The sequence below is a fragment of the Anopheles ziemanni genome, assembly GCF_943734765.1.
Source record: "Anopheles ziemanni chromosome X unlocalized genomic scaffold, idAnoZiCoDA_A2_x.2 X_unloc_39, whole genome shotgun sequence".
NCBI classification, from domain to species: Eukaryota; Metazoa; Arthropoda; class Insecta; order Diptera; family Culicidae; genus Anopheles; species Anopheles ziemanni.
The window spans coordinates 212501-226972 of NW_026689806.1; the positions used below are offsets into that span (position 1 = coordinate 212501).

At 51.8% G+C, this 14472-nt stretch overlaps 1 non-coding gene across 1 annotated transcript; it reads right to left on the bottom strand.

The window, feature by feature from the left end:
• Nucleotides 1-12831: 12831 nt before the first annotated feature.
• LOC131292189 (5.8S ribosomal RNA) lies at nucleotides 12832-12986 on the bottom strand. Its single transcript, XR_009189879.1, has one exon. It is a non-coding gene; the product is annotated as a 5.8S ribosomal RNA (ribosomal RNA).
• Between the last annotated feature and the right edge of the window lie 1486 nt (nucleotides 12987-14472).

Below are 14472 nucleotides of genomic sequence, written 5' to 3' on the forward strand. Positions count from 1 at the left end.
CACTTTGGCCCGCTGTGCCGTCGCATCAGCAGTGCAAGTGCTGTCGCTACTCGAGAAGCCTTTTGAGTGACCTGCTTGACGTGCTCTGACCACTTAAGATTGTGTTTAATGCGCACTCCTAGATATTTGATGTCGGTTGCCGAACGAAGAGGAACGCCGTTGATGTTAACTGGGATGTTCTTGTAATCCTTCTTCTTTTTCGACACCATCACAATATCCGTCTTAGCTGCGGCGAGCTCCAGCTGGTGTTCGCGCATCCAAGCCACAACCCTATTCACAGACTCCTCCGCCAAACTCGCGGCCAGTGCTGGCGTGGGTCCTGGTGCCAGGAGCACGAGGTCGTCAGCGAAGGCGACAAGCTCTACACCGGCGGGCATGTCGATGGACAGGACGGCGTCATACATGGTGTTCCACAGCGTCGGACCAAGTATGGAACCCTGTGGGACTCCCGCCGACAATTCCCGGGTGACCGGACCGTCCGACGTCTCATAAACCAGCAGCCGTCCCCGAAACCAGCTTTCCAGTATCCGCTGCAGGCATGCCGGAACGTGCTTTCCTTGCAGTGCTTTGGCGATGGATCGCCAGCTCGCCGTGTTAAAAGCATTGCGTACATCCAATGACACCACCATCAGACACTTGTTAGCCCTCCGATCCGTCATTCGGTGGGCCATCGCACGCTGGCCGGCCTCCTTAACACGTTCAATCGCCTGTATTGTAGACCTGCCCTTTCTGAATCCATACTGAGACGGCGACAGGCGAGGGTGATCTGGGTCTTCCAGGTGTTCATTTAGGCGATCCAAGATCAGCCGCTCCAAGATCTTGCCTGATCCGTCGAGCATCCCAAGAGGCCGAAAGGATGACGGATCGCCCTGAGGTCTTCCGAACTTGGGTAGCAAAGCAAGTCGTTGTCGCTTCCAGTCAGCGGGAAAGGTGCATTGATCGAAGCACTCCTGGAACACGCGGCGGAACGTCTCCGTGTGCTCGCGAACAGCGACCCTCAGTGCCGCATTGATGATGCCATCGGGTCCCGGGGCCTTAGTGGGCACCATCCGCGCCGCGATCGCCAAGAGCTCCTCATCCGACACCTCCCTCACTGGCTCCTGCGTTGTCTGCCCCCAATCGACCAGATCCGGTGCAGGCCACTCAAAAGTGCCATGATCCGGGAAGAGTTCCGACACGACGTGCTGTAGAATCGCAGGATCTCGCTCCGGGGGGACGCGGCTACCCTTAAGGCGTGACGTTACTACCTTGTAGGCAGTGCCGAAGACGTTGTCCTCAGCTTCCGCAATCATCTCATCAAAGCTACGGTCCTTGCTTGCCTTGATGGCACGGGCGAGTTCCTTCTTACAGCTCCTGTGCCGTTCTCTGGCCAACTCTCGCTGTGCACCGGTTCCGGCGGTCAAAATCGCATCCTCAGATGACTTGCACTGCTCCCTGAGAAGGCCGATTTCCTGCGTCCACCAGTACATTTCCGGTCTCACCAAAAACTGCGCTGGCGGTGCCCTCTGCATCACCTCATCGCAGGCTCTAGTAAGTCCAGCGGTGAGAGTCGCCGGTGATACCGCCGCTTCGGCAAACCCGGAAGCCTGGAGCGCGATCTGGAAGGCTTCGGGATGGAATTGACGCAACTTCCATCTCGGTCCAATCTGCTCGCGTTGTCGCTGCCGGTCGCGATGCTGGTGCTGTTGTTGCGGTTGCCTCTGCTGGTGTGGTGAAGCGCCGCTGACTGGTGTCGCGGATACGCTGAATCTCACGTATCTGTGGTCACTGTTGGTGAAAGTGTCGAGCACCCGCCAGTCGTTACCGGGTTCAATGGCCGGACTGGCGAAGGACACGTCGACCACACTTTCAGTAGCACTGCCGTTGCCGACGAACGTGGGCACACTGCCGCGGTTCAAGATCGCCAGGTCAAGCTGGTCGACGACCTCGGCGAGATCTTCACCACGCGGCTTCGTCCTCGCGCTGCCCCATCGCACGTGCCAGGCATTGAAGTCGCCCGCCAAGACTACGAGGGGGTGTGCTCTGGCCTCGATATCGATCTCGTCGAGCAGCCGCTGGTAGTCCTCGTCCGTCCATCCCGGTGTTGGTGGGGCGTAGCAAGAGATGAAGGTCACCCCCGCCACCTGGACCGACACCAGTCCTACCCTACTTGCCCAGACTCGCTGTATGGGCAAGGCTCCGGTCGTTATAACAGCTGCCTTCGCTGTCGAGTCCACCGCCCAGTTCCCGTTATTGGGTGGAACACGGTAGATCTCCGACGCCAGCACAATGTCGATCCTTTGCTCCCGTGCGGTCTGGAGCATGAGGTCTTGTGCTACCCTGCTGCGCGCCAAGTTGATCTGGAGGATCTTCAACCCAGCGTCACGCCCTCTAACAGTGATGTTCGTAGCTAGCGGGAACATGACGGCTGGCTACTTCCGCTGCAAACCGGTGAACCTGTCTGATGTTGTCCGGAACACGTAAGGCACTTGGGGCCCGAGCTGCACTCCTTGGCCTTGTGCTGCTTCGAACCGCAACGGAAGCAGCACTTGGAGTAGTCAGGGCCGGTGCACTCGCGAGAGCGGTGCCCCTTGCCAAAGCAGCGGTAGCAGAGCTGCTCTCCTGCAGGGACCGATGCGAGCGCCTGCACGACGCAACTCGTGTTCCCTATGGTGACCCGGTGACCGTCGAGAAGCTGGCACTGCCCGCGCGGCAGCTTGATATGGGCTTTCTGCAGCCCGTCGTACCGCCGCCACAGCCGAACTGCCTCGCCCGGAACCGTCAGCCCCGCCTGTCGCTTAATCGCCGAAATCAAGTCGTCGACAGTCGCCAGCATGTCGATTCCTGTGATCGCGGCCGTCTGCTTGTCGACAAGGAGGTGGGCCACTCCATCCTCCTTGATGGCTTCGCTGACATCGGCCAGCACACTCTCGCAGTCCGTGTTCGGCTTCAGCCACAGCGACAGCTTCCGCTCCCCTGTGCGGCAAACCCTCGCCACGAACTGATCCACATTGGTCTTGGAACGCACTGCCTTGTATGTGTCGAGGAAGGCCTTGCCCTCGTTGGCCTCGAGGACGATCACCGCAGGCCTCTCCACTTTAGCAGCGCTCTTTCCCGCTTTCTGTGGTGCTGCTCTCTTGTCTCCCTTGGCCACGACTTTAGCAAAGGATGCTGGTTGCGCATGCACCTTGGTTGCCACAGCCGCTGCTTTCTTTACCTTCGGTTTTGGCTTTCCTGGAGCCATGGCCTGGGACAAGACGGCCTCGACCGGGATCTCGGGGACATCAGGCGTAATGACTTCGTTCATGCCCGTCGGTTCGCCCTCTTTTTTCTTGCCGCGCCTTGCCCGGGTCCGCTTTCGTTTGGGAGTGTCGCCAGGTGGATGCTGGCTTTGCCCAACAGCACTGGAGTCGACGACATGTTGTTGTTGCTGCTGCGTAGCTACCGCCAACTCTCCCATCGAGTGGAGTCCACTTTGGAGCAGCATAAGTTCTCTTTCGCTGGCTGCCGCACGCTCGCGCAGGCTGTTGTTTTCACGCTTCAGCTCACTGTTTTCACGAGCCATCAGCTTCAGCTTCATCTTAAGCTCTGTGTCGCCATCCTTGGCCGTTGCCCGGCTAGCCTCCATCTCGCTAACCTTCGCGAGGAGGGTCTCGACGGTTGCCCGGAGTTCCCTCAACTCACTACTGAGGCTTGCAACTGACGGCGCCTGCTGCGGTGCTTCGGCCACTTGCTGGACGACGGTTGAGTTCATCTCGTCCTCTTCGCTCTCCTCGGACAACTCCATATCGCTGGCTTGCAGGGCCATTCGCTGCAGCACTACCATTGGCCGAGTGGGCGCCGCTGTCGATGGCGCGATGCTGCCTCCCTTTCGCGGCCGAGTCAACGGCAGCGCAGCCGATGGTGATGAAGATGTCGTTGCATCGTCCCTGTCGTCCTCCGTTGATGGTGCGGGAGCATCACAGGTGGACCGGAGCCTGGCCGACTTACGCGTCGAAGGCACCCCCGATGCCTGCTCCATTCCCTAACTGCTTCGTCGAAAATCCCCAACGCCAAAAATGCCGACAAATGCCGAAAGATCGCCCGTTTCCCAAGCAGTCGTGGGCAAGGGGGGAAGGGATTCGGCTTGTGGGGGGGAGGGGAGGGGGAGGGGGGTCGAGGGGCTGCGGATGCACAAAATCTGTCCGGGTGCAATCACTTACCGCTCGTCGAAAAGCTCTTTTTTCGCTGCTTCCGCGTATTTCCAGCAGCTGCCCGAATTTTCTTGCACCGGAGACACTTTAACGCCGTAAGGTAGGCAGTCCGAACTTGCTTGGTGTTCCCAGGGCGAAAGAGCGGGGACACTTTACTGACTGAAGGCGCCGTGCAGTAGGCAATCTCTAGTTGCTCAGCGTTCCCTGGGCTACTAACCGGAGACACTTTCTGGAAGGCGCCGCAAAGTAGGCAATCAGCTTAGCGGAGACACTTGGTGGATTGTGGGTGCCGTGAAGTAGGCAATCCTGGCGCCGTGGAGTAGGCAATTTCTAAGCGGGGACACTTCACGGATTGCAGGTGCCGTGAAGTAGGCAATCCCAGCGCCGTAGAGTAGGCAATTTCGGTGCAAGTGTCGTCCGTGTTGCCGCCTGGTAGGAGTTATAACGGCCAATTCCAACGGTTTTTTCGGATTAACGGCCGAATTGAAAAAACGGCCGTTTTAAGCTTCCAGCGCCAACTGTCGCTTCGAACTCAATCGGGTTTGAGAGAATGGATCTTCCCGGACGGAGCCACACCGATTCCTCGACCCGGCGACCGTAAACACGCCTCCAAATGTCGTAACGGTCGCCGATTTCGTGTTTTTCACTACTTTTCACTTTTTCACTATGAAAAACACATGCACTGACTCGCGTATTATTTTTAAAAAATAGTAAATTCACTCCTCTAACAGAATATCACCACTTTTTTACCACTTTTTTAGTTTTTGTAGCCAAGAAAAATATTTTTCCGATTTTGGGTGGCAAAGAGTGTAAAATCGACAAAATCGGACCACTTTATACACCCTTTAACACCCATTTTTCAAAACTGCGCTTTTCGATGTTTTTACGCTAATTTTATCACAAATTCACCGATTTGAGTGCGGTTTTCGCTCACTTTCGATGCATTGTATCGGGCACTAACAGAAAAACCACACCCGGCCAGGATCCGGACACTTTTGGGCGTAAAAACTACGGAGTCCCAAATGGGGCTACGCCCCGGGACAAAAAATGTGCCGTTTTTGAATTAAATTGTTTTCAGCCAATTTTAATCCGATTTTGATGCGGTTTTCGCCGGAGCACCTCTAATTGGCACCAGCACTAACTATTCCCGACGATATTTTACTGCTCCGTGCACTTTTTTACCGTTTTTCGGATATTGCCACTTTCCATACAAAAAATCAACAAAACTTGATTTCACTTTTTTCGGTGCCAAATCAACCGATTTCGATGCGGTTTTCACCGGAGCACCTCTTTTTGGCACCAAAACTAACATTTAACGGTGAAAAACACGGGTTCCGATCACTTTTTACACTTTTTTTGAGGTACGGCTATTCCCCATACAAAATGTAAACAAACACTTATTCACCGTTTTATTAATTGAAATCCATGATTTCAGTGCGGTTTTCACTACTAATCTGTAGATTGGCACTAGTTTTAACGATTTGAATAAACTTTTCCGGGTTCTTTTCACTTTTTACACGAAATTTTTGCAAAAAACACGGAGCGACGCTCAGCACGTGTTGACGCTACGGCGTTTGACAGCTCACTACAGGGATAACTGGCTTGTGGCCGCCAAGCGTTCATAGCGACGTGGCTTTTTGATCCTTCGATGTCGGCTCTTCCTATCATTGCGAAGCAAAATTCACAAAGCGTAGGATTGTTCACCCTTTCAAGGGAACGTGAGCTGGGTTTAGACCGTCGTGAGACAGGTTAGTTTTACCCTACTGGTGTGCAAGTACTATCTCAATGGAATTCCTGTGCAGTACGAGAGGAACCACAGGTACGGACCAATGGCTCAATACTAGTCCGAGCGGACTTTGGTATGACGCTACGTCCGTCGGATTATGCCTGAACGCCTCTAAGGTCGTAACCGAACCAGGCTGGTAGTATATGTATAGGAGTCGTTAGCTAGATGGCTAATAACATCACGAGACCGGATTGAGTCTTCTATAGACTCTTTCCATTTATTGGAAACCCTCAAACTGAGCCTATCGCGAGTGCGCTCGCCGAAGTACCTGAAGTGGGAAAAGGCGTTGTGCTTGCCGATCTTCCAAGAATAGTTTCGACTCCTAAGACCACCCGAAAACGACGGGTTTGCAGGCTGGGCGCTACGCATTGAAGAGAGATGTACATTTCGATCCTTTCAGGCGACCCATGCTTGGTGGTTGTGTGCGGTGTGCTCCCCCCGGGGGGCACATGCGGCATACCGTGTGTGGACTAGTTGGACCCACCCTTGCGGTGGACCGACCGGTCAGTGGTGTTTGCGGGTTAACACATGCGAGCGTTGCGGCCCAGAGGCCTTACCGCCTTTCACTGCGGGTTCGTCAAGAACTTGGAGATGGTCGCAACGCATCGGGTCCTCCCGGGGTACTTGGTGTTTGGATGCTGGCTTGGTGATTAAACACTTGATATTCCATCTTCGGATGAATTTCGGGTGTCACCTGTTGCCTAAGACCACTTGCATGTTTAGCTCGCCGTGGGGTAGCAAGCGTTGTGATCTAATGGCCTTACCGGGCAAACACTTTCGGTTCGTCAAGGACTTGGAGTGCCGGGACGGGTTGGCGGATCCATCACTCTGAGTATGCCGGGTTGATACTTGGGGTTGGTTTGGTTTTGGTGACCCAATACTAGATGTACCATCTCGGTGGTATGTCAGTATCACCTATACTCCAGACCACTTGCATGGTTAGCAAGCGTTGTGATCTAATGGCCCAACCGGGCAAACACTTTGGGTTCGCAAGGACTTAGAGTGCCGGGACGGGTTGGCGGATCCAACACTCTGGGTACCTCCGGGTACTTGGGGTTGGTTGAGGACTTGGTGAACAAACACTTGATATACACTCTCCGGATGTACTTCGGGTATCGCCTGTTGTCCGAGACCACTTGCATGGTTAGCAAGCGTTGTGGTCTAATGGCCCTACCGGGCAAACACTTTGGGTTCGCAAGGACTTGGAGTGCCGGGACGGGTTGGCGGATCCAACACTCTGGGTACCTCCGGGTACTTGGGGTTGGTTGAGGACTTGGTGAACAAACACTTGTTGTACACTCTCCGGATGTACTTCGGGTGTCACCTGTTGTCCGAGGCCACTTGCATGGTAGCAAGCGTTGTGATACAATGGCCCTACCGGGCAAACACTTTGGGTTCGCGAGGACTTGGAGTGCCGGGACGGGTTGGCGGATCCAACACTCTGGGTACCTCCGGGTACTTGGGGTTGGTTGAGGACTTGGTGAACAAACACTTGTTGTACACTCTCCGGATGTACTTCGGGTGTCACCTGTTGTCCGAGGCCACTTGCATGGTAGCAAGCGTTGTGATACAATGGCCCTACCGGGCAAACACTTTGGGTTCGCAAGGACTTGGAGTGCCGGGACGGGTTTGCGGATCCAACACTCTGGGTACCTCCGGGTACTTGGGGTTGGTTGAGGACTTGGTGAACAAACACTTGATATACACTCTTCGGATGTACTTCGGGTATCGCCTGTTGTCCGAGACCACTTGCATGGTTAGCAAGCGTTGTGGTCTAATGGCCCTACCGGGCAAACACTTTGGGTTCGCGAGGACTTAGAGTGCTGGTAGTGGTTGGCGGACCCAACACTCTGGGTACCTCCGGGTACTTGGGGTTGGTTGAGGACTTGGTGAACAAACACTTGTTGTACACTCTCCGGATGTACTTCGGGTGTCACCTGTTGTCCGAGACCACTTGCATGGTTAGCAAGCGTTGTGGTCTAATGGCCCTACCGGGCAAATACTTTGGGTTCGCGAGGACTTAGAGTGCTGGTAGTGGTTGGCGGACCCAACACTCTGGGTACCTCCGGGTACTTGGGGTTGGTTGAGAACTTGGTGAAGATACCCCTGTCACCTTGTTCGAGGCCACTTGCATGGTCGCAAGCGTTGTGATACAATGGCCCTACCGGGCAAACACTTTGGGTTCGCAAGGACTTGGAGTGCCGGGACGGGTTGGCGGATCCAACACTCTGGGTACCTCTGGGTACTTGGGGTTGGTTGAGGACTTGGTGAGCAAACACTTGATATACGTTCTTCGGATGTACTTCGGGTGTCACCTGTTGTCCGAGGCCACTTGCATGGTCAACGGTTGAGGTGGTGATGGCGGGTCGGTGCTGTAGGGTGCCGGCCTGTTGGCTGCCTTGGCCGGGTTGGTTGGTTAACACTTGATTGAGCTTGCACCCGAGGGTAATGGCACTTGAAGGTGGGTACCGGCCGGCTGACCTGGTGTGTTGGTTGGTTGGTGAACACTTGGCGGTACTTGCACTTGGCTGTGCTTGGACTTGAAGGTGGGATCTGGCTGGCCTAGGCCATTGGTGGTTGGTTGGTTGGTTAGTCCTTAGCTGGGCTGGCTGGCTGGCTGGCCATCGGTGGTGTGGTGTGGTGTGGTGTGTGGAGTCGAGCATCGCGCGCCGTTGCCTTCTTCGGAGTGTTGTGGGTACGCAAGTGCTTGCAGTGCAAAGAGGTTGGTGATGGAGTGACATTGCCTTCACCATGGAGTTGCGGGTACTTAGGTACTTGCAAGGAGATGGTGGTATGGTGGTGTTGCGTGTGTGGTGTTCGATTAGAAAGATATAATTTCTAAGTCCGGATTAGTGCTGTCAGTGGGGCCGCCGCTAACAGGTCCTGCACGGCCACCGTGGGGCTTGACTTGGCGCTATTCCGGACTTGGGGCGATCACGATGTCCCCGTGCGGGACTTAGAAGATGGAAGAACACAAGTACCCTTATCCCATGACTTGTGAGCGATTGGCATACGTTACCACATGAAGAGAAAAATTGGCTAAGTCCCGGATCCATATTATATGAAGAGAAAAATCGGCTAAGTCCCGGATCCATATTATATGAAGAGAAAAATTGGCTAAGTCCCGGATCCATATTATATGAAGAGAAATATCGGCTAAGTCCAGGATCCATATATAATAACCTAATAATCGGCTAAGTCCCGGATCCATATTATATGAAGAGAAAAATCGGCTAAGTCCAGGATCCATATATAATAACCTAATAATCGGCTAAGTCCAGGATCCATATATAATAACCTAATAACAGGCTAAGTCCAGGATCCATATTATATGAAGAGAAAAATCGGCTAAGTCCGAGATTGGGTCTGTCAGACATACACTTTCAAGATACCACACAAGCAAGCAAGATGGCCTAGTGATGGAACCATATAATATGAAGAGAAAAATCGGCTAAGTCCGAGATTGGGTCTGTCGGAAATACACTATCAAGTTACCACACAAGCAAGCAAGATGGCCTAATGATGGATCCATATGATATGAAGAGAAAAATCGGCTAAGTCCAGGATCCATATAATATGAAGAGAAAAATCGGCTAAGTCCCAGATTGGGTCTGTCAGAAATACACTTCCAAGTTACCACACAAGCAAGCAAGATGGCCTAGTGATGGATCCATATGATATGAAGAGAAAAATCGGCTAAGTCCAGGATCCATATAATATGAAGAGAAAAATCGGCTAAGTCCCAGATTGGGTCTGTCAGAAATACACTTCCAAGTTACCACACAAGCAAGCAAGATGGCCTAGTGATGGATCCATATGATATGAAGAGAAAAATCGGCTAAGTCCCAGATTGGGTCTGTCAGAAATACACTTCCAAGTTACCACACAAGCAAGCAAGATGGCCTAGTGATGGATCCATATGATATGAAGAGAAAAATCGGCTAAGTCCCAGATTGGGTCTGTCAGAAATACACTTCCAAGTTACCACATGAGCAAGCAAGTTACCACATGAAGAGAAAGCCGGCAAAGTCTGGGAATGTTACCACATGAACTGGAAAATGGGCAAACACCTACCTTCACAGGGAAGGTGAATAAGTAAGGCTGTAGACATCGGATCGACAAGCCAAAGACTGATATGGAAAGGAAATGAGTAGTACTAGCTTTCCTGAGAGTTGCAGAGCTTAGACTGCATATGAACGAAAGTTATTAAGCGTCAAAGTCAGAGAAGTTACCCAAAGGAACACAAGTTCCAACTTAGAGCATGTATACCGCCTAGACGGTAAGAGGTACGGCCAGGCTGAGGAATAAGGAAATGTTGGCCAACATGTTCCCTAACTATCCCCCGAAGACCGCAAAGCAATCCAACATCAACCAAGAAAGTTATAGCCCGATCAAGGAAACACCTACTTTGCACCGATATTGCACCAAATACATGTACCAAGCACCTTCGGTTGCATACCTGCAGGGGTTTACCATAGTAGGCCATGGAAGACCGATATACCGAACATAATCACTTTCTATCTCCTCGGGTGTTTGAGATAGCGCTTTGCGGTACAAGAACGAAAGTTAGACTTTATCTTGGTGCATCTTTTTGCCCAAGATCACAAGACCCTATCTACCAAGGCAAGAAAGTTGTGTGGGGACAAAATGTCCAAAAGTGCCCAAAGTGGCACACTTGAACCATATATTCGAGAAAAACACAAGTGTGGGCCCGAGCTAGCAAGTTGAAATGTTCTGACCGTCAGTAGCCCTAGTTGAGGTGCACTTATCATTATATGAGGCCAACGTGCCAGCTAGTCTCTAAAGGGGCGATATGGGTGTTCCAAGGTTTGTACCCAATTGAGGAAAAAACAGGGTAAGGTACGGTGTACCGCGAATAACTCGGGCTATAGATGTCCGATCGATGAGTTTGGCATATGTATGGAAAGGTCTCGACGAGACCTAACTACCCTGAAAGTATGAAGGCAAAGACTTGAATGACCGGGAAGTTATTAAGTGCACAAGTGGTAAAGTTGCACCAAAGTCCATGTTACCCGAAGTGGTACATGAACACCCAATATTCGACCAAAACACAAGTTTAGAGACGAGCTAGCGAGCTACATTGTTCAGACCGTCAGTAGCCCGCATCAAGACACGCATTTCATTATATTGAGCCTAGCCGCTAGCTCGACTCGAAGTCGGTCATATGGTTGGTTGATGGTTTGGACCGACCACGTGGTGTACCAAGGTGATGTACCTTTCATGAATTAAAACTCTGGCTGTATGGCACTGAGCGACAAGCTAAGGTGTGATTTGGAATAGTCTTGAGTGGGACTATTTAGGAAAAATGCGAACAAAAAATCACAAAGTCCTTGGGCGAAGCTATTAGCGAAACATAGAGCAAATTGGTACCAAAAACTATGGAAATGGGACTTGAGTCAAAAATAACCGCAAGTTGGAGAAGAGATAGCAAGCTTGCGTAGAACAATTATATTTGGTGCATGGTATCACCAACAAAAAAGTATATGGGGCCAAGGTGCTGGCTGGCCTCCAAAGTGGAGATATGGGCGATCCAAAGTTTGTACCCAAGTACGAACAAGTATGGAAAAAACAGGGTAAGGTACCAAGTACCATTAATAACTTCGGCTGTAGATGGCCGAGCGAGGCAAACGGCTCACCGTTGGAAAGGGTCCAACGGCACACCTGAACTTAGCCGAAAACCGGTTACCCGTGGGTTCCGATAGCCCATCGTCACCATTGAAGGTACGTAGAGGGTCGACAGCAGTTTCTTGGGACCTAGTGTCAGACATGCTCGCGGCAACCGGAGTCACCGCTAACATTTCGTAATGGATCACGATGTCCACACGCGGACCATGACAACTCACAAGGGTCGGGTCAGTCCAGAAAGGGTTCTGCTGACAGTCCAGGTGAGGGCGTCATGGCCCTATGGATAATTGAGTTCAACGAGCTTCACACCCTCGGCAGTTTCACGTACTATTTGACTCTCTATTCAGAGTGCTTTTCAACTTTCCCTCACGGTACTTGTTTACTATCGGTCTCATGGTTGTATTTAGCTTTAGAAGGAGTTTACCTCCCACTTAGTGCTGCACTATCAAGCAACACGACTCCATGGCACGCTCGGTCCATCATCCAACGGGCGCTGTTCTACGGGCCTATCACCCTCTATGGGTTCTGAGCCACATTCAAGTTGGACTTGAAAAGCGCTAAGATGACGGATAGTGAGACGCACCAGTACACGGAATCGGATAGACGGACAGGCCGCCACCCCTACGTGCTGAGCTTCTCCCGTTTCGCTCGCAGCTACTCAGGGAATCCCGGTTGGTTTCTTTTCCTCCCCTTATTAATATGCTTAAATTCAGGGGGTTGTCACACATGAACTGAGGCTTATGTACCTTGCGGTTGTTATCGTCACATCTGGCTTGCGACTACTTTGTTTCAATGTCCAATATGTACCGTTGGACTCGGTTAACGGGCTGTTAGCCCGCGTGTGGTTTAACTCACTGATACCTTCCATTGCCCATACGCTAGTTTGTTTGTGTTCCTTTGGTCAACTTCCATACTTGAATCATTTGTGCTACCGCTGCTGCTTCGACGCTACTTTGACATCTTCGCTTCTATTTAAATAAATAAATAAGCTGAAGCTAGACATCAGTAAACACCACCACAGACACCACAAGCACGCCTTCTCCTCGTACTTCCGCCTCACGCGGGAACACGGACGCTCTAAATACTTCGAATTCCAATGCCAGTATATTGTAAACCACGGGTTCTTTAATGCTAGCGGGTCGTCGCGACCCTAGTTAACATCATGGTGCACGTCTCGTGACGGGTGTCACGGCGTAGTTAAATGTATGCGATACATTTCTCAAATATAAGCGCTCAGTCATCTGTACATCATGGTAGGTTCCCACGACGTGCAATATGCGTTCAACTTATCAATGTTCATGTGTCCTGCAGTTCACATTATGACGCGCAGTTAGCTGCGGTCTTCATCGATCCATGAGCCGAGTGATCCACTGCCGAGGGTGACTAACTTGCGTAAGCCGCCGCTGTGCGCGTATACCCGTTCCCCGTAGGGAGGAGCAAGCCGCCGCTTAGAGACGAAGCATAAAGTGTCCTCATTCCACATAGGGCAAGCTGGATGAATCCATTTTACCCAGGACGGCCGAAGCGGCGTGGACCAGGGGAGAACTGAACCTTATACTTCACACCACAGTAAGTCTACGTGTCCTCTTCCACATAGGGCAAGCTAGAACTAACTATCTTACCCAGGACTGCCGAAGCAGCGTGGACCAGGGGAGGAACACACTTTTCATGGAAACGTAAGGCATCCATGACTGCCATAACGTAAGCCGCCGCTGTGCGCGTATACCCGTTCCCCGTAGGGAGGAGCAAGCCGCCGCTTAGAGACGAAGCATAAAGTGTCCTCATTCCACATAGGGCAAGCTGGATGAATCCATTTTACCCAGGACGGCCGAAGCGGCGTGGACCAGGGGAGAACTGAACTTTATACTTCACACCACAGTAAGTCTACGTGTCCTCTTCCACATAGGGCAAGCTAGAACTAACTATCTTACCCAGGACTGCCGAAGCAGCGTGGACCAGGGGAGGAACACACTTTTCATAGAAACGTAAGGCATCCATGACTGCCATAGTGCGTAAGCCGCCGCTGTGCGCGTAAACCCGTTCCCCGTAGGGAGGAGTCAAGCCGCCGCTTAGAGACGAAGTATGAAGTGTCCTCTTCCACATAGGGCAAGCTAGAATGAACTATCTTACCCAGGACCGCCGAAGCAGCGTGGACCAGGGGAGAACTGAACTTTATACTTCACACCACAGTATTGAGTAATGTGCCCTCTTCCACATAGGGCAAGCTGGAATGTTCCATTTTACCCAGGACGGCCGAAGCGGCGTGGACCAGTGGAGGACTACACAATCATGAGGTTTGATATCGACTTGTGTGTTTCAATAGGATACCGATGGTATGGTTTGAACCGATTTGATTTAGCCATTCTGAAGTCATCACTTGGTTGAAGCGCTGAACTAGGGAGGCATCGTTTACATATATATTGGTTTTCGCATGCTCTACTAGGTTAATGTCATGAGGCTGGCTATCGAGCATGCCCAAGTGATGACTTGATTGTGTGCTTGCTTGAATTCTTCACATTTCATACCATCGGTTAGTTGTCGAATCATTCCTCGATCATAACCTTCGTTCTTGGTTCATGTATGCTCTCTTCCACATAGGGCAAGCTAGAATTAACTATCTTACCCAGGACCGCCGAAGCAGCGTGGACCAGGGGAGAACTATACTTTGTCTTGTATGCCCTCTTCCACATAGGGCAAGCTAGAACTAACTATCTTACCCAGGACCGCCGAAGCAGCGTGGACCAGTGGAGGACTATACTTTGTTCATAACACCACAGTATTGAGTAATGTGCCCTCTTCCACATAGGGCAAGCTAGAATGAACTATCTTACCCAGGACCGCCGGAGCAGTGTGGACCAGTGGAGGACT